This window comes from Lycorma delicatula, chromosome 10 (assembly GCF_047948215.1).
Source record: "Lycorma delicatula isolate Av1 chromosome 10, ASM4794821v1, whole genome shotgun sequence".
In the NCBI taxonomy this organism is placed as follows: domain Eukaryota; kingdom Metazoa; phylum Arthropoda; class Insecta; order Hemiptera; family Fulgoridae; genus Lycorma; species Lycorma delicatula.
In genome coordinates, this window is record NC_134464.1 from 106,322,924 (window position 1) to 106,347,152 (window position 24,229).

General features: G+C 31.6%; 1 protein-coding gene across 7 annotated transcripts in view; it reads right to left on the minus strand.

Moving 5' to 3' along the window:
- Positions 1-24,229, minus strand: part of LOC142330985 (arylalkylamine N-acetyltransferase 1-like) — a 535,412-nt gene that overhangs the window by 104,876 nt on the left and 406,307 nt on the right. The gene's annotated exons all lie outside the window — the stretch shown is intronic.

Below are 24,229 nucleotides of genomic sequence, written 5' to 3' on the forward strand. Positions count from 1 at the left end.
AAAAGATAAATAATAGCAAACCGCATAGCTAGACGCAATTCGGAAAAGTTGTTTCATTTTAAAGAGCGGTAATTATACTGTTAAATAATAAAAGAGAAAGCAAAAGTCGAATCTTATTCGTTTAAATTAATGGAATTATACTCGCATCAACGCGCACACATGCACGCACGGAATACAGCTCTTGGTCTTGTTAATTTTTATTATTATGTATAAATATGCGTAATGAATAAATTCTATTTGGTCTTATGCTATGAGGAATTTTTTGTAAGACGCTCTCTCTCATTTCATACCACATTCTATCTCCAAACAAATAGTCATACGAGATATGTGAGAAAGTAATTAGACAGACTTTTTAGTTTCCAAAGTTTTAATTTTTTTCAAACAACAATATTATCCCCTTCAAAGTAGTCCCTTTGGGCAGCTATACACCGGCGGAGTCATTGTTCCCATTCCTGGTAGCAGAGCTGGAAGGCTTCAACTGGTAGGGCTTTTAACTGGTCGGTCACATTGTTTTGAATGTTCTCCAGAGTTCCAAAATGACGTCCTTTTAATACATGTTTCAATTTCGGGAAAAGGAAAAAATCACAAGAACTCAAATCAAATGAATAGGGGGGTTGAGGAACCGTAGGAATGCGTTTTGAGGTCAAAAATTCGGTAAGGGAAATGTCCGTGTGACACGGAGCATTGACATGTAGATGAAGGGGCATTGTCTGCAATGTTTGGTCGCACGCGAATCACTCTTTTCCTGAGCCTTTCAAGGACACCTTTGTAAAACACTTTGTTGACAGTTTGTCCTGGAGGATAAAATTCTTTATGCATGATACTCCTGCTGTCAAAAAAGCAAATCAGCATGGTTTTGATCTTTGATTTGCTCATTCGACATTTTTCGGTCGAGGAGATGACGGAGAGTGCCACTCATCGCTTTGCCGCTTTGTTTCAGGATCGTACTCAAATATAAAGGATTCTTCCACCTGTGATCACACGATCGAAGAATTCTTGGTCATTGTTAATCCTCTCAAGAAGATTAACGCACACGTTTCTTCGATTGTTCTTCTGTTCCGTTGTGAGGTTTTTCGGCACCGATTTCGCACAAACCTTTCGCATGTCCAAATCGTCTGTCAAAATTTGATGTTCGGTGAAATTGTTTAAATTTAACCGTTCACTTATCATCCTTATTGTTAAAAGACGGTCTGATCTCACAAGAACCCTCACACGCTCAACGTTTTCGTCAGATTTTTAAGTTGAAGGTCTCCCTGAGCAAGGTTGATCTTCAACATGTTCTCGACCTTCCAAATATGATTTGTGCCAGCGGAAAACTTGTACTCTTGATAAGCGATGTTCCCCATAGACCTAATTCAACTTTTCAAAGGTCACACTCGCGGATTCCCCTGGTTTAACACAAAATTTGATTGCACAACGTCGCTCTAAATTCCGATGCTCCATTTTCGTAACACACAACGAAAACACAACTTTACTGATGGCGTTGTCAAAAATAATGCGTTGGCTGAACTCGTACTGAACATGTGGAAGGGATGAACAAACCGGTCTAGCACAGACCGGTAGACACAGCGTTGCCAGATCGCTCGCAGTGTTACCAGTCTCATTACTTTTCTCACAGCACCTCGTATTTCCAAGGTATAAGTCCAAAATCTCTTCTATTAAGAGAACTGTAAGTGGATAGAGAAAGAGAGGATATGAACTGCGTGGTTTTAAACATGTTTTGTTGACCTACATATTTTAGTTCTTATGCTTAATTTATTAACGTTACATATATATAACCTCCCCGTTGAGGCTTTTCTCAAACTACATGGTTATTTGTGTTTCCTGTCGTGGCCAGCGGATGTTAAGCCGTTAAAATTTCGCTTTGCTCGCCCTTCTCCTTTAGCCAGGAGTTCTGCGTCATGGATCCCTCCGTGTTCATTAAACTCATGCTTGTGAAATAATAATGATAAATGTCAAATTTAAGGCTGTTCAATTTATAAAAACTATCAGTTTATTATAATTTCTTCAAAGCAAACGTTTGGTCAGTGCATGACCCACTAAATCGTCGCGGCTTTTATCGCGAAGTACATAATCAGAATTACTAACATCAGTTACCATTACAATATTACCAAATTTCATAAGATTGATTCAACAGCAATAGCATAAAACAGTAAAAATGTAAAAACTTTTTATGTTTTTTATCCCTTTAAATTAAAAAAAAAAACCGAAAACTGTTTTTAAATATTTATCTAAAGGGTACTTTCAAGCCCAATTCGTGAATATCTCGTTTAGTATAATTGGAAAGGAGAAAACGTTTCAATCATTGTTCGAAATTTATAGGTATATTTTATAAGAAAACTACCTATTATAATGGGTTCCATGATTCGACTTCGGAAAATTTCGACATATCTTCGCGTTTTACATCTCCCAGATCCCAAAACCACCGTCAGTTTAAAAGTTTATATATATATATATATATATATAGTAGGAACTTTAATGGTCCTACTACTATTTGGATAAGGGCCTAAAACTTATCTAAGTAAATTTTTTTGTTATCACCAACCATTGGCACATGGGGTGGAAAAAATGTGGTTTTGAAGACAAAAAATCATACCTTCCATAATAGGCATAGTATCATATCGCTTTAGAGTGATCGTTAAGACCTCTAAACATTACCTAAAACTTTTGTTTGCAACAATTTTTGATGTGACTAACCCTTACGGTAATGGATGACCAAAATATTGCTGGAATTGTAAGAAGATACTTTTCGTATGTTAAAGATGTGAAACTTTTTTTGACATGCAACCATTGTCGTATTGAATAAATTTGAAGTTTTTCTTAATTTTCAGGTGCAAATCTTTATTGTCCCGTACTTAGCATCGATAAAATCTACCTCCACCTTCCGGCGTGCCGAAAGGAATCTCTTTTTTATTAATATATTTTACTGTTTTTATTGAAGTGTTGGTTATATAAGAACCAGTATCTGAGAAAGTTCTAAGTCAAAATCCTGTTAATGTAAAATAAACATTAAAAAGAATCATCAATTTTTTTTTAGAAAATGAACTAAAAAGTAAAAATTAAAATTATTTCTTTTTAACTTTAATTTTTTAGCCAGTGCTAATTAAAAGACAAACTAATAATTCAGTAAAGCTGTAATTCGGGACTGTTAACTTGGAAATTTTGAAATTTAAAGAAAATTAAATGTTTTCAGTTTTTTGTAAAGTCCTTTGTTTTTTTATTTTTTTCAATTTGCATTTAAAATTGGTTTGATATACAAAGAGAATATCTTCTAAATGAAAAGAAATCGCATAAAATTCAAACGGTTGTAACTAATATCGTAATTAATAAATAAAGGAATGTAGTATATCGAGATAATGTAAGTGCTACTGTTTTAGGTAAGACTTCTGGATTGCGGGAATATATTTAATTATTTCTATTTAGTTTTCTTCAAGTTTTACGTGAAAGTATTCTGATTATCAGAATGATTTCAAGTTGTATGTTATTATTCTACTACAATCCGTAAGGAAATAATACGAGTAAAAGCTGTAAAATTAAAAATTCTTTATCCACAACTAGTTTATTTACAGTCGTTCCTAAAGTAGAATTATTAAATCGTATAACATAATCACATAATACGGGATTCTTAATGAACTCCATAATAATTCAATCAATACATAAGTATAAAGTTATCAATAAGCAATATTTTTAAAGAACAAGAATATATCCGCTTTCACTTCGTGGTTCACAAAAATAAATTACAAACAAATAAATAATCAATAAAAATAAGCAAATAATCAAATAAATAAGAATAAACATGAATTTACATAAGTAACCTCAACAAATGCCGTTAGATTTTTCCTGTTTAGCCTCCGGGAATCCCCGTCAGGTATTACCTCAGAGGATGAATGAGAATGTTACGTATCAGTGTAAGTGAAGTGTAGTATTGTACAGTCTCAGGTCAACCGTTTCTGAGATGTGTGGTTAAGTGAAACTCAACCGCCAAAGAACACCGGTATCCGAGATCTAGTAAATGCCGTTAGACGATAGACACGTAACAATGTAGATAGTAACAAGAACAATGTATCAATTAACAAAATACTAAAGAAGTGAAAAATAATTATAATACTAATAAGTGTTCTGCCCAAAAGCAGGTTTTCACATGGCCGCCCTCCATTCTGCTCGATTCTGTGCCATCCATTTCATTTTATGATATCTTCCTTTCCTTTTTATATTTTTATATCGTCTACCATTTTTATTCGTCTCCGGCCTCTTGCTTTTCTCCTCGTTACAAATCCTTCCAATGCCATCACCAACAGGCAGTCACGTCTCAGCCAATGTCGCAACCAACTGCATTTTCTTCTATTTATTATTTCTCTTCTCCCGCTCTACGAAGCACCTACTCATTCCGAACTCTCTCCATCCAGCTGATCTTTTCCATTCTCCAAACCCATATTTTAAAGGCCTCCAATTCTCTCCTCTCCCTTCCTAATAGTCCACGTCTCTGCCCCATAAAGAGCTACACTCCACACAAAACATTTCGCAAATTTTTACCTTAGTCGTAGATCTAGTTTGCTTCATAGCACTCTTCTCATTTTGCTGAATGCTTCCTTTTCTCTAGCGATTTGTACTTCCTGATCGCATTTCATATCTTCCTTAATGATGCATCCCAGGTACTTGAAGGATGCCACTTGCTCAACTTTATTTCTCCCCCCCCCCATCTTAATCGTTGTCGTTTTGGTTAATTTGCTAATTATCATGTTTTTTTTTCTTCTTTGATTTATCTTCATCCCATACTCGTCTCAGGTTTTATTTATTCTCACTCTCTGCCAACACTGCCATGTCATCAGCACTCTATCCTCGTTCATCCAATATTTACACCCTTATTACCAGTTAGACTCTTTTCAATTGTCGCTACAAGGTAACAGTTGAACAGAGTCGGTAACATGCAACATCCCTGCCGCACCCCTCTCCCAAGCCTCCTTTGCTCCGATAACTCATTCCCAAGCTTTATTTTTACCTTCTGTGACAAGTACGGATTTCTTATTAATCTCATTTCTCTCCAAGCGGCTTTTTTTTCGTTTAAGATTCTCAGCAGTAACAATATCGGTGATAATAATTGCAATCTTGTTATCCATTATTTTTCACACCTGGAGTCGTTTCACCTTCGGACATTCTCCCTGTTATCAATCAAACTGCTAGGTGGTTGACATGTTTTTTCTAAACGCCGTTGGTATTTAATGCTGTACTGTTTTACAACTTCACGAAAAAAACGGAATCTCCAGATATTGGTGAATCTCATCGTTCTGTGTATATCATGGCGCCTCCGTAATTATCCTTATTACCTTGTTTTGGAAACGTTGGATGAAGTCGACGATGCTATTACTTGTTGTTTCTCACCACTCCACACCGTAAGTCCATATTAGTCGTATGACAACTTCATATTAGAAAAATTTATTATACAATGTGAGGTATAAGTTTTCCTCGGTAGCCGATGCTGTTTTCTATATTTCGCGTTCATTTGTTTTCTTTTCTCTTTCACATGATATTTCAAGGTCAAACACCGATCTAGGTGCAATCTAAGGTACCGTACAAAATGAAGAAGATCGATTTCTCTTAAAATCGTTTATAAACATTTATTTAAAATTTGAAATTAGATGGTCGTTTCGATTGTTAAATAGTTATAATTAGTAGATACACTAAAGAAAAAATTATGTGAAATAAAATAAAGTAGATAAAAAACTGGGAGGGGAAATATGAAATAATTTAAAAATATGATTTGGCAAATTAATTGTTCATACGAAAAAATGTACATGTTAGTATCTTGTGTAGCAGTGTTTTTAAAATAATAGTATAAAATAAACATTTATTGTTTTAGGCGATCTGACTGCAAAATAGGTAAACTAAATTGAAAGTTGACTACAAAAAAAGGCAGTCGGAATTTGAGGTTTAAGTGATTTAGATGTTTTTAAGCTTCCTGATTTCTATGGTGACTGCTAAAACGACGATCGTGTATTCTTAACTTTTCTAAAATCACTAATAAAAATTCTCATTTATCATTCAAACTGCTATTTATTTCCGAATTAATATTTATTATTATTGTTACTTCTTCTTTTTACTTTCCTGGCATCGTAGATTTCGAGCTACGCTGTAACAAGTTACGCTACGCTATCAACGTAGCTAAATAGTTTTAACTAGGTTTCATTGGGTTGTGGTTGGAAGGGGGTTCGCAAAATATTCATTATATATTGGTTTTACCTTTTGGAGGTCATGGAGCTAAAAAGGTTGAAAATTATTGCTCTAGAGCTAAGCTACAAGAAGTAAAGTCAATCAGTTCAAAAATGGTGTATGTGTTTTTTTTTCATTTATCGACGTTTCATGACCCAGAAACCCATAAAAGTGGTGGGGGGGGGGGGGGTTATTGCTCATATTAAAAAACATCTACAAGCATTAAAAAGCATTAAAAAATACGTACATATGCCATCACATGTACGTATGTACGTACATGTGATGGCCTGTTTGCTAGCTTAATAAATTTTGATCGGATAAACCAATTTTGATTAAGTTTGCCTCAGAGACTCGTGTACATGGGAAAATTTCGTAGTAAACGTTTGGGGACCAATATCTCTACTGGAGGGTGGTAGATAGTTTCTTTGGGGCCAATTTTCTGAAAATTTCGCAAACATAACCCCCCCACCCACACTATATTAATCTTTATACTTACATACATGCATCTTACCATTAAAAAAAAAATTGTCCCTCCAAATTCTTTCCTTTCCCCAAATTTGAAAAAAGTATCTTTTTATTTATTGCATATTTTTTAACCGAATTTTTTTTTTGTCTTCCTAAGTAAAGTAGACGTATAAAACGATCCAAAAAAAGACATACTTCGTGGGTAATATTGGTAGCAGAAAAGCTGAGGAGCCAATCGAAGTTTAAAAATACTGGTTTTTGGAATTCAAAAAGTTTTTTTGAATTCTTGAAAATTTTTTCATCTTTAATGAAAATATTGCAATAAAATTTCATCGTAATTCACCTACATCCTTAAAAAAGAAATTCTTGGTAATTTTTAAATTGTTATAATAGTTAATTTTTCTTTTAGTTTCTTCCATTTAACATTTTAAATGTAGAAAAATCGAAAAAAAATTCTTGGAAAGTGATTTTGAGGATGGTGAAGCGAACAAATTTTTTTTTAAATTTTAAATGTTTAAACTTTTTTTTATCTAAGAGTATCATTAATTGTCCATAATGTAAGAGTAAATAATTAATGCAAGAAACTCTTTACTTCCTTGTACAAAGTAAATGAAGTACTGTGATCCCGAAAAATTTCAGTTTTCAGATTTCAACAGAAATATCCATTTTAACCATTTCTGAATCCATTTTTACTAGTTTCGGCGTGACATCTGTACGTACGTATGTATGTATTACATACGTATGTATCTCGCATATCACAAAAACGATTAGCCACCATAGCACGTTGAAATTTTGGATTTAGGACTGTTGTAACATCTATTTGTGAATCTCCCCTTTTCATTGCATTTGACTGTACCAAAAGTGTCCAAAACTGAAGAAGGAATTACAGCTGAGAAGTTTCTCTAAAAGATAGTAATAAAATATTTTTTTCTTTCGATTTGCTCTCTAACGATAACGTTTAAACAACTCAGACTTCTTTATTTTCCAAAAACTCTCCGTTGTTTCACTCATTATTCTTTTCATCTCATTATTCCATTCACAATTTTGCTTTTCCTTCTATTCTTCTGTAAATTCTGATTCATCTAAGTTTTTAATTGTTTTTTCAGAATTCTACTTTTTTGATATATTGAATATTTTAAAATTATTTAATGTATAACTAAACCAGCTTATTTTTGTGTTTAAAAAAAAAAGTTTTTAGTTATAATATTCTTCAATTTATTCTACACGGCTGTTCGTAAAATTTTAACTTTTTCTTTATTGTATGTTCTATTTAGTTTAATTTTTTTTTTAAATTTTGTTGTTTTTCTTAATTTATAAATATTGTTTTCATATTTTGGATACGGTACAAGGAAGTTGTACTCTATCCAAAAATAAAGGGAGTATTGTGTTCGCGAAAAATTCCGGTTTCCAGATTTCAACGGAAATATCCATTTTGACCATCCCTGAAACCACTTTGACTAGTTTCGGCGTGACGTATGTACGTATCTCGAATAAATAAACAACGATTAAACACTGAAAACGGCTTAGATTACTAGCAGAATTCGAAGATCAACTTCAACTATGTGATAACACATACAAAGAAAGCGAGTGGGTGCATTTTCCCAGATTAGCTAGTCTCAACTGGAGAGGTTCCAGCAGACCTTTCCCCTCCTCGCATCGTTATTGAAAATGAAAATGAAGATTAATTGTTGTAAAAATAAATGTTGTGTTGTTTTAAATAAATAAAACTGCGCCACGCTTTTATTTAACTAAATATTTTCATTACTTTTAATTTTAAAATTTAATAATTATTACATTTATTTATTAGATATTAATATAATTTATTGTTTACTTTTCAGTGCATTTTTATATTTGTTAATATATTATATATTTTTGTTTAAAATTCTCAATTTGATTTAATTCTTATTTTTTAATTTTTAGAGGGGTTTTCTAATTTGTTTCCTTTTTTTATTAATGTTAATATTAGTTAAATAAAAGCTTTTTTAAAAAATAATTTTTTTTTATTTAATCAAATATATTTTTGTAATTTTTTTTGTATTTTTTTTAAGTCTAAAAAAAAGTAAAAATATTTATTTTTACACATCAAAATTACATACGTGTAACAAATTTCAATCATTTTCATACGATAGATCAAAAGATATAGCAGTTGGAAGGTTTTATTATTCCTAAAGCGAGTTAAATAAAAACTTTTAAAAACTTGCTCCTTTTTTTATATCGGTTTACTAAAGATTAAATGAATAGAAAATAATAAAATACATCATAGAATGAATATCTTTTGTTGCAATTTTGTGCATCAATGACGTATATTTTTTAATAATTTATACAAATTATTCAATTCAAAGAAACCAAGAAATACGTAGAAATAGCTGTCGTTATGCGAATAACGTTATAAGTTTCTTAAGATTAAAAAAAAGTAGTTTGATTTATTAATTTAACATTCGGGGATTTTATGAAAAGAAACTTGTTATATATACATGTCGAAGATATAAATCGTTTAAATTATTTATATATACCTACGAATAAATTAACAGGTCTGGTAGTAATTTTCCTATATTATACATTTTTTAAAGCATTTCCAGATATTATACGAGTCAAATGTAGAATTTATTTCTACATAAATAAATCCTTTTTTTACCAGTAGTATAAATGAAAAAGGTTATTTATGATCTATTTAAAAATGTATAAAAGGTAAACATTATAAAACAAATTCTTGTTATTATTATATATTTTCTTTGAAATAAAAGTTCATTAACTTATGTGGTATTTTTTTTATGTATCATTATAAAAGTGTGTTTCCTTATGGCACGTCTTGACATTTTGATAGTTTATATTTTTTCCTTTTATATCGCCGTTTCTTCCGATGTTTAATTTCTGTATTTTCCATATTTTTTTTTTCTTTTGGAATTCTTATTTTCTTGTTTAGTGTATTTAACTTTTCAGTTACAAATATTAGTCAAATACTTCCTTAACTTTGACATTTTGATAATTTTTCTTTTATATTTTTTCACGCTGTATCTTTCGATGTTTAATTACTGTATTTCCCATATTTTTTTCATTCTGAATTCTTCTTTTTTTTTAATTGTATTTATCTTTTCAGTTACAAATATTAGTCAAAAATTTCCTTAACCTTGACATTTTTATAGTTTATCTTTTTTCCTTTTTTGTCGCCGTTTCTTCCGTTGTTTAATTTCTGTATTTCCCATATTTTTTTCGTTCGGAATTCTTTCTTTTTTTTTTGTTTATTGTATTTATCTTTTCAGTTACAAATATTAGTCAAATATTTCCTTAAATTAATTCAGGCATCTATATTCTTTTTTTCGTCGTATATGATTTTACCAGGAGTATCTTGAATATATAAGAAAAAAATTAATTTTATAAAAACTTAATTTGCCTGTTTATAGCCTGTTTTCCCTAATCCTCCAACATTGAGGCAATTTTTAGAATTTAAAAATCATTATATACTTTTACCAACAGTCCATTTAATCATTCCTTAACGGCTTTTTCTATTTCGTTATCACTAGAGAATTCCTTGTCATCAATTCATTTTTTCTACTTTTTGAAAATATAGAAGTTGCTCGAAGTTAAGTCCTGAATATGAATGAGTGACTAAAAAAGTCTGACAAAACTGATTGTATTTTCTCAGCAAACGACATGCTATTGTTGTAGAACATTGACAGTTTTTACGTGTTTCAACTTCTGCAGAGTTTTTACAATAGATTTATCCAATAATAATTGTACGTTGCAATATGAAGTTGATTAGGAGGACAAAAAATCGAACTTTAAAAATCATTGTTATAAATTTGGGCTTAGACAATTTTGGTTTATATTTTTGTGATTTAGTGAGGTTACACCAGATTAATTCAAATTTTTGTCTTCATAGTACCCATAGTATATTACCCTTAGTTCATCAACGGTAATATTAAAATAAGTAACGTCCTCCATTATTTTCTGTATGACCCATCGAAAATTCCAAACCACGAAAAATTTCTTGTAATCTAAATCTTTAAGTAATTTTTTAAAGAACTGATGAAAGAATACTCGAATTTTTTTTTTTTTTTTTAAATGACCCAACTCAAAAAAAATAATAAATTTATAAAAAATGCACTGAAAAAAAATTTCTACTGTGCCCTCAATGAAGTCTTTGAAACATTTTTTTTTTTTTAAATCGGCGCCAAATTCAAACAGTCATTAATCCACATCTCCTGCACTTGTAATTTTGTAATAAAAAATTTCGAGTACTGGTAATTCACTTAAAATTCGGCTCAAACTTCAAAAAATAAGTTACAAAGATTTTATTGACATCGTATTGAAGAAATTAATTTTTTTTCTGTGCAATATTTAAACAAATTAGCTTTGTTTTTTTGGATTTGGTTCATTTTTTGAATAATTTATTGTTTACCTCTTTAGTTTGAATGATGAAACCATACATACGTACGAATTGACAACCTTATCGTTTTTTGAAGTAATAAATAATTAAAATCAATTTCACTATGATGATTTTTAAAAACTTTGTTACGGATGTGTTTCTTTAATAACAGTTTGATGTCGCTATAAAACGCTATATCTGAATTTTTGCTTCGTTTCTTTAAGATAAAATAAAAAGTTTTGCTCTTATTTTTAAATTCATATACTTTATAACATTTCAGACATTTTCATTAATCCACCTACTTGGATCCTTTTTTTTTACCTCCAGTACCATCGTTAGTTATTACTTCAAAGGATGAAATGAATGAAAAGTTTTTTAGCATGTGAAAATTTCATGCCTGACTAGGATTCGAATCCGGGATCTCCTGATGAAAGGCCGAGACGCTACCACTCGCGCCACTACGGAGGCCGGCCTACTTTGTTACTTTTTTTTTTGTTTAACCCGCGGGAGCACCGTTACGTATTGCTTCAGAGGATGAGATGAATGATTTGTAGCATGTGGGAAAATTCCGTGCCTGACCGGGATTTGAACCCGGGACCGGAGAATGGCCTACTTTTTTATACTTAAGCATACTTGGTATGCGTAATATAGTGCACTGAAAATGGTTGCGCTTTGGTTTACGCCAAACCACAGATACACCAAACGGTAAAGCCTTCCGTGTACATTTCAGCCTTCCTCTTAAATATACAGAACAATTAGTGTATACTGTATGAGGAGCCTACGTCTTATCCTGATCACCAATTTTATACTGAAATACAAATGATTTGCGTTCTTAATTAAACGTGTAATGTTTTTTCTGTTTGATTTTACGGTATACTCACCAAATCATTTACACAATTTCGAAACATTATGACATTGCACTGTTAACAAACTTAAGATAGCAATATGACTGAACAAAATTAATTCATTCCTAAATCCAGTGCTTAATACAGACAACACAGCTGTGTTTTTACCTACATGTTTTGACCTACACAGACATGATTAATCTTGCCCATGAACGCTACTGTTCAGGATTAGATATGATGTCATATAATGATTTAATTCTTTGTCTAGTATTGTTCATTTGTAGTTTAAGAATTATGTTAACAAAGTTAAACAATAAAATTGAGTTAACAAAGTACAATATAGGAGCTTAAGATTCTAAATGTTGTTGAAAAATGAAAAATAATTCTTTAATTAAAATTTAAAGATTTTTCAAAAATGGTGGGTGTTAGAAATATTTTGTCTTCATATTCGTTTTCAGCGTGAAAAACCAGACTAAAATCACGTGTCGTATGTTAGGAAAAAAAATTATGATTATCAGTGTTGTTAACAGTTTTTTAATGCTTCTTGTCTTTTTTTTGGAAACCAATATGACAACCGACTTTGTATTAACTTCACAACAGAAATTATTGAAAAAAATTAAGTAATTTACATCTATCTTAACCAGAAACTGAATTTTCAACTCTTGATTACTCAGGTAAGTCAAAATATTGTATATTTTAAATTCTTTCCTTTCTGTTTTTCATAAATATATATGATGAGGCAAATGGCGGTTTTCAGCAGATTTTAAAAAAAACCGAAAAAAACGGATAAACTATTTAAGAATGAAATTTAGAAAGACGGAAACTTTATTTTTATTGACATATGGTACGTTCAAGGTGTAATGAGAAGGTGGTAATTTTTATGAACAACCAATTATAATTAATTGATGTATTAATAAATTATTAACTAAAATTATATTTTAAAAATTTATAATATTAAATGTTATGTAATCATTACTTTCAATACGGAGTTATGTAAGTAAAATGTAATATATGTTAGTATTTTTTAACCAATAAACGATTTACAGCTAATGGAATTATGTAGAACGAGTGCATAAGAACAGATACTAACTGGAGTACTTTTCAAGTACAACTTTACACAAATGATTTTTATAATTTAATATACAATACATATAATATCCCATGGTCACCGTGGCATTTTGTTTTTTACCTTTATTCTTTTGTTGCTACACCCACATTACATAATAAAGTTGCGTTGCTTTTACCATGTAGGAGTACTGTATATATATATATATATATATATAATTTTTTAAGCAATTCAACAACTGTTAAATGACTCGTAAAGTTAAACGTAATTAGAAGTTAAAAATAAATAAAATAAAAATAAACTTCATTACAAACGCGTTTTGTTTATTGGTTTATTTATGGTCTAAAAAAATTTAGAAAATAAGGAGAATAAAATTTTATTGCATAATTATTTTTTTTACAAATTGACAACAGCATTATTTCAAAGTAGATTATTAATTTACTGTATTTTAATATATTAATTACGTATTTCTAAGTATATACTTTCTGGATATTTTAGTTTTATAAATATATTTTCTTTCTCTTCACGGTTATTTTTTTAAAACAAAAAATTGTATTTTATCATACTGAACGTTACAACAGTCGGTTTAACAAAATGCTGCTAGTTTTTATTTTAGAAAAATATCGTATTAAATAATCGATTGAGTTTTGACTTAAAATAATAAAGTTAGTCAAAAAAACTAATTTGAAATTATACATTATGTATTTCTGCAATATAAAAGAGAATATTGCAGTAAAAGAGTGTAAAGATTAAAAAAAAAAATTAGTCATGAATATTAGATAAATTATAAGAAATTAGAGGGAACAATAAGCAACCCCATCCGCCTCGGATCAATTAGGTAAGGATATGTATGACATGTAAATGAGATGTAGTCTTGTACAGACCGAGGCCAACCGTTCCTGAGACCGGAACGGAACGGAACGCAAGAATGACGGGAGTTTTAATATTTCTCCCTACAGATCGCAGAGCCTGGGCAATATCCCTTGCTGCTGTTTCTTTCTATTATCGGGCGGATTTCATCGGTTATTTAGTGGCGGTTATAGATTTTAAGTTTTATTTATGGACGGATTTGGTAATTTTCGTTCCTATCCGTATGGACCAGCTTGAATTTTATTTACCGGTTCTGACCGTGAGAGACTAAGCTTTTGAGCCTAGTAATCCCGGCTTGACTCCCCTTCAGTCCATCCGCTGAAGTCCTTTCGGTACCAGCACTTATGGGCTAGCAGGAGTGCCCCTAACGGAGCCCTAGTTATTTGAAGGGAGAATGCGCCCCGTTCTTCGGAGGGAGTCGCATATGCTGACTAAATGAAACTGTGGTCTCTTCGTGGGTCTGATTATTCCAGAGAAATAAAACTTCGACTTAACGGTATCTATTGTAAAATGGTTCTTGATGCGTTTCATTAGGTTATTAAAGTAGGTCCTAAGTCACGAACACTTACGTGCTTCTCCATGCAATTGGGAAAGCGCCTTCCCCTGACTACCTCTATTGCACCGGGACGACGCGGAGCACACCTTTTTCAAGTGTGTTCATGGCGGGGGGGGGCGGTAGATTGAGAGACACTAGAAGCGGATCTGGAGGACTGAGCCCTCACACGGGGGGGGGGGGGCTTTAGATGATGCTTCGGAATCTGAGCAGCTGGGAAAGTGTGGGCCGATTCGTAGGAGGCATTTTTAGGGTCAAGAAAGGGGACCTGGATAGACCTGAGCCAGGTGAAAATTAGGTAGCGGCCTTCTCAGGTTAGGATAGGAGGACTCGGCCTGAAATAATGTGTAAAATACGGTTCCGGGCCGAGTCCTGTTAGAAAGGGGAATAGTTTTAGCGGGTAGTCTTCTGGTAGCGGTTAGATAAGACAACCAGTGGGAGTCCGGCGCTCCGTACGTAAATGCATTTCCACCTCCTTCCAAAAAAAAAAAAATGTTTATATATTTTGAGAATTATTATTTATTTCCGCCGCCCGTAAAAATACTTTTTTACGGGATTTTTGAGGGCTAGAATTTTAATAGAATTTAAACATTTGTAAATTTGTTGAATAAATATATTTAAAATATGTAAAAGCAATAAAAACAATTTCAAAATGCGCGTTAAAAGAAAGTAAATATAACGCTGAACAATAATGTTATTTCCATTTTTTGAATTCAGTAACAAAACCGAATTCTTAAAAATGACATCAAATCGTCAAATTTTTACCAAATTATAATAAAAATTCGATAACAAGGGTTAATTAAGTTGTTGGTTGTTAAACTTAAAATTTAATGAATTCAAAAATATTCACTTTTTAATTTTTATTATGTTTTTAAAGTCGATTTTTTATATTTTTAAATTTAATTGGTTTTATTATAGAACTCAGAGAAATGTGATTTTCCATTTTTTTATTTAATTTCCGTTGTATGTCCTAACAAATCAATTTTTCAACTAACTTTTACAAAATCCAATCGACATAAATTTTTAAGTTACGGTTCACGTTACAATTAATCAGATGCTCGGGAGCCCTTCAGCATCAGGCATCTTTTCGCATGTGGCTACTTTTACTTTACATATTACTCTTCCTTTTCTTTCTTTCTTTTTTTTTTAACCTTCGGAACCACCGTTAAGTATTGCTTCAGAAGAGAAGATGGATGATTTGTATCGTGTAAAAATGGCATGCCGAACCGAGATTCGAACCCAGGACCTCTGGATGAAAAGCCGGGACGTTACCACTCGCGCCACGGAAGCCGGCTTACATATTACTCTTTCTGTATATCAATATAACGCCCTTAATTCACAGAAATATGAAAAAGTAGTGTGGGAAATCTGTATCTTTACGTATAATTTTATTTGCATTAATACAGGGAATATAGAAATAGACATATTATAGTAATATAATAAATGTTTTTCTTTTTTTGTCACAATAGTCACAAATAATTCTTTTTTACAGCTCAAACTTAAGTATTTCATTTGTTTTATTTAGAGCAGAGTAGGTTTTTTAGTAACAGTTTAGTATAGTAACATAGTAGTATAGAAGTAGTTAAAAAAAAAAAAATTAGAATCTTTTTCAAACCTCTCTATTAATGCGTATAAAATGTTAATTAAATTTCAATTCAAAAAAGAGCCAATCAAATTAATTTATTGAAAATACAGATAAGTATTTTCTTTAGTGTACTGAGAACAATAAACACAGCCTTGAAATTGATTATAAATGTTAAATTTATTTTAAAAAGTGCAATAATAATACTTTTTATTTTACCGATAACATGAAAATACGTAAAACAAAGAGAAAACAAAAAAAAACGCAGCGTTCCCAAGCTATCACAACCGCGCTAGACATTGCTTAATTCGATGATCTGGTTATAGCCGGTGTATGCAATGTGTATGAAGATGGCGGTAGCGGAGAGCCGAAGGTACCCGAGCCCGACGCGAGCCGAGAACAGCCGAACGGCTTGACTTGCTGGACAGACACTTCTATCGAAGCGCGTTAATAGAGGAGGATTTGGATTATTGGCTATTATTGTTGTTATAAATTAAAAAATTAATAGAATTATAACAAAATTAATTTTAATGTAAATTAATGATAATGAAATAAAATAATTTTTTATTGTTTTCATTCAGTTTAGGGTCCTGATAAGTTTTCAAGAAACTTAACATCAGGTGCCCAGAAATACAATAATTTAAATATACAAATACAATAATTATTAACAGTTTATTTTAGTACATTGCTTTTATCATAGTACTAACTTATTAAATATTACTGTTAATTAGTCTCGACTAATTAACAGTAATGTTTTGAATGTTATTTAAATAATAAATAATTGTAATAATTACTGAATTTATTTCTTTTTTTACCTCCGGGACCACCGTTAGATATTGCTTCAGAGGATGAAATGAATGATAAGTAGCGTGTGTGAAAATGTCATGCCTGATCGGGATTCGAACCCGGAACCTCTGGATGAGAGAGCGAGAGCTACCCACTTGCGCCACGGAGGCCGACAATTTATTTTTCATTTTTCTTCTCTGCCGGGCCGGATTCTGAATTTAACTATTACACAGCCCAGGGGAGTGTCTTTTATTCTAACGGGCCTCCACGTTTCGGCCCAACGGTCGAATATCACTTTGCGCCCGCCTCAAACCCCCAGAGTCGGATTCACCAGGTCCGGCTATGCTGTCCCTGGGTCTTCACTCCGGGAGCCGGGACTCGGTCTTTATGCCACTGCCTCTAACGGGGACACCCCGAGTGGGGCATCCCCGCCGGGAATCGGTCTTTTTCGGTCGGGGGTGCGACAGTCCCTGTGCCTCATCGCTACCGTCCACTTGTGCAAGCACGTGCGAACGGCAGCTCCGCAGAGGGCTGTCTCTCATCCCCGAGCCCCCTGAATAACCCTCGTCACGAACTCTGCAATGGTATCAAAAGTCTTCGGGCTCAGCAACGCTGAGCGGTCCAGCAATTTATTATTTAAATACTCAAAACATTACTGTGTTAATTAGTCAAGGTTAGCGAGCGTAGGTTACGTGTGGTTAGATTATATTTATAAAATAAATAAATATAAATAGCTATAAAAATGGTAATATAATGGTTATATCGGGTGATATTAACAATAACCTAAAAGTTTGCAATTTATTGGTCGACGGACTAATACTTAAGTACCTAAAAATCATATTTTTTGAATTTCAGTTTTATGACTTATTACTATTATTATTTTTTAGATTTTTAGTTGAGAATTATGACTTCAGAAGAGCTTCACTCATATTTTAGCAAAGAAAAAAGTAATGGATAAGAAGCAGTTCAAAAAAATCAGAATTTTGTAATAAAATTCGAAACTAGCTTAACCTAGCAGACATCAATAACCAACCGGTCATGGTTGAAATGTTGTTACTATTTTTTCTTTTTTTAACAGTATATATTTTAAATTAATTACTACTATTTTAAAATTGTTTTTTTCGAAGTTTCGAGTACCTTGTTCTGAGAATTAAATTGTTAAGTGTAACAGAATGTGAATGAAAGTCGAGTATGTATAAATTTTGTTGACTAATTTTATATAAATTATCTGTTATTGCATGACAAAGAGGGAAGAATTCGGTAAAATGTATTAAAATGGAGAAATCGTTTTGCGCTTTCGAGATCGCACGGTTACTATTCTAGCTTACCTTCGCCTAAGTGAACGAAGGTATGTAATATATATATTTATTTATTTATTAAATAAAAAAAAAATAAAAAGAAAACAGCACGTGTTAAATGACCTCGTTTATTTACGAAGGACATTTAATGCGGGGTCAGTCTCATAAATTTCTCTATAAACGTTAAGAATGTATGCAGTTAGTTGCTTATATAACGTACTAGACACTTGTTCAAGTAAAAAGCAATATAAAAAAATTATATGTGTATTATAAAGAAACGTTTTGAAGCCGTTCCATTGATCTTGACCGTGTTACTTTTAAAACAGACCAAGGTAACGAAAGAAAGAATTAATTCCTTTCCTGTATTTAATGTTAACAGTTACCTAACCCGTTAATAATAATATTAATAACCGTTTCTTGTTATTTTTAGTCGTTTAATTTAACAATTATTTTCAATGTTTTTTCCCTTGTATTCTTTTACAGAGTTTACGGTTCAGGTCTGCAAATGCCTTATGAATTAGACCATGAATTTTACGTAAAATTAATAAACAATAGAAAAAAACTATTAACCTAATTTTCGATGAAATATTATCTTAGCACAGATATTATTAGTATTTATGTAATAAATTTTCATCTGATTTTGAAATAATCTATGTGGGAGTAGAAATAATATCACCGTTCACAAACGACTGCATGTGCTGCTACATGTTATGTAAATGTAAATGTTATGTACCGAAATGAAAAAATCTTTGGTATGAACCGGAAAGAAATATAACTAAAGTCTTACTCCAGAAACTCTTTTCAGGAATAAAATAGTAAGGATTATTATGAGAATAATATAATTCTCGTTTATTAACGTCGATTTATATTATATGTTTAGACATTAATATTATATGAGATAAATTAATTCTAATATAAGTGATAGTAAATGGCTTGGTGAGAGCATGGATAAAAATTTCATAGGTAAAGAATAAATTTATAAATTATAACTTTATCGTTACTGTGGGTACGTCTTGAAAATTAGCCTTTCCCTTCCTAAATATTAGAGATAATGCTAAACCCGTCGAAAAAGACAATGAATTGGTGAAAGATTTACAAATCTTCCATTAATTTTTATTTCCCGTCGCTATAGCAAAACTTTTAACTCTAGAAGGGAAAGTACTGTATTCGGTCAAATTTAAGCATATGCGGTTTTAACCGGATCTTGACGTTCTGATACTTAAAGAACCCAAAAAACCAAAAACCCGGATGGAAATTTTCCGGATGTTAATGTTCGGTTGTACGCGCGCGCACGCGTTCGGTGTTGGCTTCTGAATCACCTTATATCTCCAGAACTACTGGACCGATTTTAATCAAACTTAGTCAGATTACTTCTATATATGAGGCATTGATGCTTAAATTTTCAACTTAAAAGGTCAAGGGGGTGAGGCTTTTGGGTACCCTCAGTATCTCAACATTTGCCTAATTAAGGTCATATTTTTCTTAAGCGCATTTGTTAACGATTAAAACAACAATATTTACAAAAAAAGTTTTTTGCGAAATTACACTCCCACCTCAAAAAAAATTCTATTATAGTTCTTATTTTGTGACGTCACAGGTGAGCGGTAGAATTAAATAAATGAATTTTATTTAAAGTGTAAAGATGTAATTTGTTGTGGCTAGGTCGAACTCGATCGTCCGGTTGACTCGGTATCTCGTACGTTTAGCCTCGCGACTACACCAGTCTGCCGACCATACAAACGAAATTTGTTCTGTGTAAGCGGTAAAATTACTTTAGTTAGTACCGACCCTCGCTGCTAGTATTAAATAACTCCCGCGAGAATTAAATACGTACGATATGCGCACGCGCTTTAGTTAGAATCATTGAATTAAATAAACGAAAAATATTATTATATTTAAATATTTAAATATTATTATTTACATAAAATGTTAAATATTTTAAATTAAGTTGTGGGTGTAAGTCGTAGTCCCACAGTTGTAGGACTTTACCGGAACGCGGCTTCACCCATGTGACGGGATAGTCCTCCTACAACTGTTTTCAACTTTATTTTAAAGTATAATTATAAGATTTTCTTTTAAACAATATTTATATATATATATATATATATATATATATATATTTATGTATATTACGGTTCAGACCTGCAAATGCCTTATGAATTAGACCATGAGTCTTACGTAAAATTAATAAACAAGAAAAAAACTATTAATCTAATTTTCGGTGAAATATTATCTTAGCACAGATATTATTAGTATTTATGCAATAAATTTAGTTATTTATATATATGATGGATTTTTAAACAAAACTTATTAACTTAATCTTAAATTTTTTGCATCTTGTTTAACATGTGCATAAATATGTACTAATAGTTTTCATTAGCACCTTCTGAATTGTGTATTATTTTTTTTATAATTATATCTACATGTATGTGTATTTATCTTATTATTATTTCATTTGTTTATATCGTAAATAAAGACTCATATACAAAATAAAAATTTCTTAATGTTTCTCTAAGGGATGACATTTTTTGCATTGTTTTTTTTTTTTTTTGTTTAGACGGCACATTAAAACTCTATAAAAATTTATATAAGTATTTTATTGGATGTCATATACTTACATTGAAACTTCATAGTAGATGATCTGCTTTTTTAAGTAGCCTCGAGTACATCGAATACAGAAAATAGACTTTAGGTGGTATATTATACCCCATAACTCTGTATGAATATAGATTTATCTATATCTTGATAATTTTGTAATTTGTAGACAAGTAAAAAATTTTCTCAAGTGTCTTTAAACGCTATCCAAGCAGCGAGGTATACATCGGTCAACATAGAATTAAACATTTGATCTATGACCGGTTCCCTTATTTGTTGGTCAACAAAAATCCCTTGTTTAATCTTTTCTTCACTTACTTTTGGGAATTTCTGCCTTATTTACAAGAATCCTTGACTGTCTTTCATCATAGTTTTTGCAGAATTTTTTATTAATACCGGTATTACATGAAGAGAAGGTAAAAATATTTTTTCTGGATTAATTAGAGGCTCATGAATAATTTTTTTTTTACCACGAATGAAGTTATCACGTTTCTACAGGGTGTGCAACTTAAAAAAGACCCCCCCCATCACTTAGTATTTTATACTGAATGCATATATTGGTGTGAGGTGAAAATATTATTGAAGATGTTGGTACTACTGGTGCTGGAGAGAGAGGACTGTTTATTGCATGCACATTTGAATGTTGCCAGTTTGTACCGAACATTTGTTTTGAATAAGGTTGCGTAATCACGTGTTGTTGTTTTTCTAGAATGCAGTTAACTGTTGAAGAATGCGTATTCGTGATGGAAACTTATTTAGAAACTAAATCTCAAGTTGTGTGTCGGCAAAAGTTCAGGGAGAAGTTTGAAAAGGAAGCACCAGTGAAAAGTGTTATTCAGAAGGTATTTTTAAAAGATTTTGTGAAACACATTAATTATTAAATCAGAAACGTACCCGACACAGGTCAGTTTTAAAGACTCAAGTCGTATAGTACAAAGAGGCAGTTAACAAGATCTCCTCATAAATATTTTGGAAACTAAGCCGAGAAAAGAATGTTTCACAAGGTTCAGCCCACATTGCGGTGAGGAGAATACCGAAATGATTCCCAGATTGAATGGAAGTTTTTTATGAGTTAACTAATTGATGTTGATTATGCTAAAAAGATTCACTACTGTCAGCAGTTCAAGAACATCAGAGGCCACAATGGCATTTTAGATAAGTGTTTTTCACATATGAAACGTGGATTCTCCTTGGTGGGTATGTTAATTGTCAGAATTACCAACCTGGTTTACTAAAAACCCGCACATTTTCTTTGAATCTCCTCTATACCCAGAAAAAAAGGCGAATTGTGGCGGCTTCAAGGTAAAAAATAATAGGATCCTTGTGTTTTAAAAAAAAAAACTGTTAATGTTGCCGATTTCCGAGAAATTATCCGACAATTCATATCCTTACTGTAAGAGGATAAGCGTGAGTGATGGTTGTAACAGGACAGCGTCACTTACCATACAGATCGCTCTACTACGGAGATTCTCCAGGATGTTTTCGGTGGAAGAATCATTTCTAAAGGATTGTGGCCACCAAGATCCCCCTGATCTGACTACTTCATACTTCTTTTTGTGAAGCTACTTAAAATAAATTGTTTATAGGAACAATCTAAACTCTGCAGAAATTGAAAACAAACATTACAATTAAAAGCCACGAAATAGACAGGGTACAACTAATAAGAGTAGCCAAGAACTTGGTCAAACGTAATGACAAGTGGATAGATATCATTTTCAGCAACTTCTATTAATTATTATTATAGTGATGGAGCTTATTTTATGTTGAACATTCTCTGCTACATAAAATGCTGATCACTAACTCGGCTATCCATTCATAAATAAAACAACAGTATATTTTATACCCTAACTGCATGTCTAAATAAATAGATATTACTTTTAAATCTCTTTATTCGTTCCAAATATGCTTTTTAAAGTTTTCTTTTGTAATAACAGTTTTCATATTATCGTTTTTTTATATTAATTTCATAAATTGGTACAGAAGAATTTTTATTAACATTGTGAAACAGAACTGTTTTTCCGTGATATTCTTGGAGGAATCAATGAAAAGGCGCCATTCCTCAGGGCCATAACTCGCTCTAATTGTTACAAAAGCAGTTTTCTATTTTTCAAAAACAAATTCCAACCTTGAAATCTTGAGCCTAAAATAAAGTTAGATTTTTTGATATGTTTGTGTTATGATTTAAGTTATTTTTTTCGTGGCTATCAACTGATTAATAGAGTTCAAAATATATACTGTCAAGTAATCATATAAAATAATAACATATATATATATATATATATATATATATAATCATCCATCATATAAAAACTTTAAAAATTTAAATTTTGTAAATTTTCAAAAACGTAGGGTGAAAGAAAAGTACTACTGACTTCAGATTCGTTTTCAGCATTAAATAGTACATTAGGTTCATGTATCACATGTTAAGAAACAAAAATTGTATTTATCAGTGTTATTAATCATTTTTTTTTTTTTGTGGTTGAGGATTTTAAGGTCACAGTTTATCGCTTTACTTTGGTCAACTCTGGTTCGTCTTTTCTTTCTTTTTTCTTGATTGCTTTACAATACTTCTTCATTCTGTCAGATCTTGTTTTTTTTTTTTAGTTCTTCTGTACAAACCCTCTTTGTTGTTTTCTTTTCTTTAATTTTAAATCTGGAGTTTACTTCTTTTAATATTTTTATATTTGTTTCGTAAATCTTCTTTTGCGATTTCTAGTTCTTGCATATCTTGTTTGATTTCGGTTATCCAGGTCGGTGTTTTGGACATTTTCCAGTATTTCTCGACCGGTTACTTGACGAGCCTGTTCGGTTCTGTTCTAATTATGTGTCCAAAGGAGATTCTTTTCTTTCTAAAGTTGTCTAAAGCTGGTTCTACGTCTTTATGTACCTCTTGGTTTGGTATGAGTCTCCATTCTCTCTCATGAGTAAGTCGTCTTTTATTTATGCATGTTCTTAGAATTCTTTTTTCTATTCTGTTCATCTCTGCTGATTAGGGAAATGTTGGATTTTAGTTTGAAGAGTGTTTCGCTTCCATATGATATTATAGGTCTAATTACAGTTTTGCAATGTCCGAGTTTGGTATTTATTGAAATGCATCTTTTATTATATGTTTTTTTGCCGGTATTTTGTTCACAATTGAGCTTTTGTGATCTTTCTTCCAGTTTATTTTTTCTTTGAGGTCATGTGTGATATTTTCCTAAATATTTAAACCGTTCAACTAACTCGACTTTGTGGCCGTTTATGACTACGTGGTTCAATACCAGGGTATATATGGCCATTATAGTCTAGTCTTTTCATATGATATTCTTAGACCTATTTTCCCTGTTATTTCTTCCAGTGAAGTTACTTGGATTCTAGCTTCTGCAATGTTATTGGCTATAAACGGTAGGTCATCTGTAGATCCTAGACAGTTTACTTTGATGTGGTTTACGTGTTTCCTTGCTTCAATTGTTACGTGTGGTGGGTCTTTTTTGTACTATTCTCTCGTTATATATTCTAGGATGCAGTTATTTTTTGCTTTATAATCAATTGGTATCTTTCGATGCTGTCCTGATCAAGAATTTACCACGGTTTTCCTGAATCCATCCAGACAAATT